Here is a 3,507-nt window from a genome sequence, read left to right on the forward strand (position 1 = left end):
AAAAAAAAAAAAAAAAAAAAGTGCTTTGCACAGTATCACCTCTGTAGTATATTCTTAAAAATGATAGTTATAATTACTTATTATTAAGTGAAGGCTTTAGGCCTTCTAATTCTATATTCATGATCTTTCTACTACACCTTGCATCTGTTGGTAACAGACATTTTTATGATCTCAGTTACATTAATGTTTGGAGATTAATGTGTCTAAAAATTGTCAATTAATGGCCAACTAAGTCCTGTGTGTTTAAGGACCTTCTGAGAGGGCAATATTAGTCAGCTACTGAATGGTGTGAAAAATGGGTCATAAATCAGCCTAAAAGAACTGGAGCCTTTTATTCCACATTTCTCAAGGAAAACAGAAACAAAAACCAACCAACCCCCAGTTTTTAAAAAAAATGATTCTTATAAAAATAATACACAGTAGTTTATTTTAAATTGTTTTGAAAAACAGAGAGTGCAAATAAGAAAGAAATTAACGTTTTTTCTCTGAGAAAACACAAAATGGCAGATGATGCAGCTGCAACGGGTGGGCGGAGCAGGGGACCCAGGAGCCCTGGGATGGGGGGATAACCGCGGTGGCTTCCGTGGAGACTTTGTGGCATCCGGGGCCAGGGTTGTGGCCGTGGTCGGGGCTGGGGCGGAGGCTGTGGAGTTCGCGGAGGCAAGGCCCGAGGCAAGGAGTGGATGCCCGTCACCAAGCTGGGCCACGTGGTCACAAGGACATGAAGCTGAAGTCCCTGGAGGAGATCTGTCTCTTCTCCCTGCCCATCAAGGAGTCTGAGATCATTGACTTTTTCCTGGGAGCCTCTCTCAAGGATGAGATTTTGAAGATTATGCTGGTGCAGAAGCAGATCCGTGCAGGCCAGCGCACCAGGTTCAAGGCATTTATTGCCATCAGGGGACTACAGTGGCCACATTGGTCTGGGTGTTAAGTGCTCCAAGGTGGTGGCCTCTGCCATCTGCGGGGCCACTAACCTAGCCAAGCTCTCCATTGTTCCCGTGCGCAGAGGCTACTGGAGGAACAAGATCGGCAAGCCCCACGCTGTCCCTTGCAAGGTGACAGACCGCTGTGGCTCTGTGCTGGTGTGCCCAGGGGCACTGGCATCATCTTGGCCCCCGTGCCCAAGAAGCTGCTGCTGATGGCTGGTATCGATGACTGCTACCCCTCAGCCAGGGGCTGCACCTCTGCCCTGGGCAACTTTGCCAAGGCCGCCTTTGATACCATCTCAAAGACGGACAGCTACCTTACTCCCGACCTCTGGAAGGAGACTGTGTTCACCAAGTCTCCCTATCAGGAATTCAGTGACTACCTTACCAAGACCCACCCCAGAGTTTATGTGCAGGAAAGATCCAGGCTCCAACTGTGGCTATAACACAGGGTTTTTATACAAGAAAAATAAAGTGAATTAAGCTGGTTAAAAACAAAGAAAAGAAAAGAAAGAAATTAACAAAACATATTGCATATGGTTTCATCGCTTATAAACAAATACAACTCACCTGATGATATAATTTATTTGTTTTCTTTGAAAGGAATTATTTTTGTTCTTTTTGATCACAATTACTACCAACTGTATGTGTAATTTAGTAGTCTAAAAATATGGGCCTCAGCTGTTGATGATCCTCATAGTGATTGTTTCATGGGTTTGAGGAAAGTAAGGGGAGTGGGAACACACTGAGTAGCTACTTTGGCAGTTTTTTTTATTTTTTTTTATTTTTAAGGCTTAAATTTTATTTCAAACTGCAGAGGAAAAGCCACAAAGTCTGCAAGTGAAGCTCAAGTTTCGAAGTTGGAAACCTGATTCCAGCTTGTTGTTGATACTGTGTTACCATAGATAAGACCACTCATTTTCTTTGAACCTCAGTTTTACAATCTAAAAGTCACAGAAGCGGGCCTAGGACTGCCCCAAAACTGATTTTCAATTCCTAAAGCCTCCTGTTGTGTAACTACAAGAATGGAGCCTATCAACCTCACAAGTCTTTTCAGATTCACTTCTGCATGGCTGTAGATGCCTCCAGCTGTTCTCCAAATTCTAGCCACTAAGGGCAACCAGATGGACACTACGTACAGGTTTGCTGTTGTCATGAAATGTGCTGCATGAGAACCATGTCAAACTCAGTAGCTCAAACCACAAGTATTTATTCTTACAGATATGCAGGTCCAGTTCAGGGTTGATAATGAAGCCGAGCTTGGCTGGGTGGCTCTGTTGCTCTTGGCCAAACTCATTCAGATGTCTGGGAGTTCTGGGAGTCTGGTGGGGACTGGCTGATACAAGCTGGGCTCAGCATGGGCAGTTAGATCCTGTTGCCCAAGTCTCTCATCCTCTTACTGGATCCAGTGGGTCAGAGGGTCATGTCGTAGCAGGGGCACAAGAGAGAAGGCCAGTCATGCAGGGCTTTTCAAGTCTTTGGTCACAATGCAATTGCTAACGTTTATTTGGTAAAGGTAAGCCACATGGTCAAACCCAAAGCCAAAGGGTAGGGAAATGTGCTTCATCCTTTTAGGAGGAGGAGTTGCTAAATCACATGGTAAAACAGGTAGATACAGAGAGGGCTGAAGAGTTGGGTCATTGATGCAATCTACTAGATACCATTCTTTTGGCAACGTGAAGCTGCATATTTCACCTCCCACACACATTTGCACTGGTTGGTCTCAGGAAAAGATTTTCTTCACCTGATACCTGTCCTTAAAGAATGGAAGATCTTTCTTTGGGACTCATTTTTCTTGCTAATCAGGTATCCAGGATTGCACAGATCAGTGCTACTCAAAGTGCTGTTCAAGGCTGGCAGAATCAGCAATGCCTTGAGATTGTTGGAACAAATTCTAGGGCCCCATATTGGACCTATTGAATCAGAAACTCTGGGGATGGGGTCCAGGAATCTGCATTATGAAAAGTTTTCTGGGTGAGTCTAATGCTCAGTAAAGTTTGAAAAACACTGGTATGGATCGAATCTTTGCCACAATGTTTCTGGTAGCATCATTCTTACGTTACCTTGTCTTCTGTTATTTTGAACTACCATCTTTCATTACCTGACCTTTCTATTGGGGGTGTCAGGATGATAATAATCCAAGGTAGCGACCTTCTTTACTGGACCACGGGCCAAAATCAACTTCTGGATACTTCTGTCCCACTTCAAGAGTGGAATTCTAGGAGACCATGTGTGGAAAACTGCAGAACAGAGCACTGCCCCAGCTGGTGCCCTGAGGCTTCATATCAAGTATGGAAAACATAGGAATAGGAGGTCACAGGCATATGCAAATCTTAATTTTTAAACTCTGCCCAATAGATATACATGTGCAATAGATACAGATGTGACACAAATAAATGTCACATTTGTATTATCTCAATAATTTAGATGAATCACTCGACTTCACAGCTAGAGGTGAAGCAAATAAAAGACTGTTTCTTCATACTTCTAAGAGAGTGAAAGTCATATTTTATGTGGTTGCAAAATTATCGGAGAGGGAGAACAGTCTTTGTTCCCCCTTGTCGGGGAACTCTTGTCTAGG

The 3,507-nt window shown here is 43.7% G+C and overlaps 1 pseudogene; it reads left to right on the top strand.

Moving 5' to 3' along the window:
- Nucleotides 1-500: 500 nt before the first annotated feature.
- LOC112607754 lies at nt 501-1,404 on the top strand (annotated as a pseudogene).
- The last annotated feature ends 2,103 nt before the right edge of the window (nt 1,405-3,507 follow it).

The sequence above is a fragment of the Theropithecus gelada genome, chromosome 15 (genome assembly GCF_003255815.1).
Source record: "Theropithecus gelada isolate Dixy chromosome 15, Tgel_1.0, whole genome shotgun sequence".
Taxonomy (NCBI): Eukaryota; Metazoa; Chordata; class Mammalia; order Primates; family Cercopithecidae; genus Theropithecus; species Theropithecus gelada.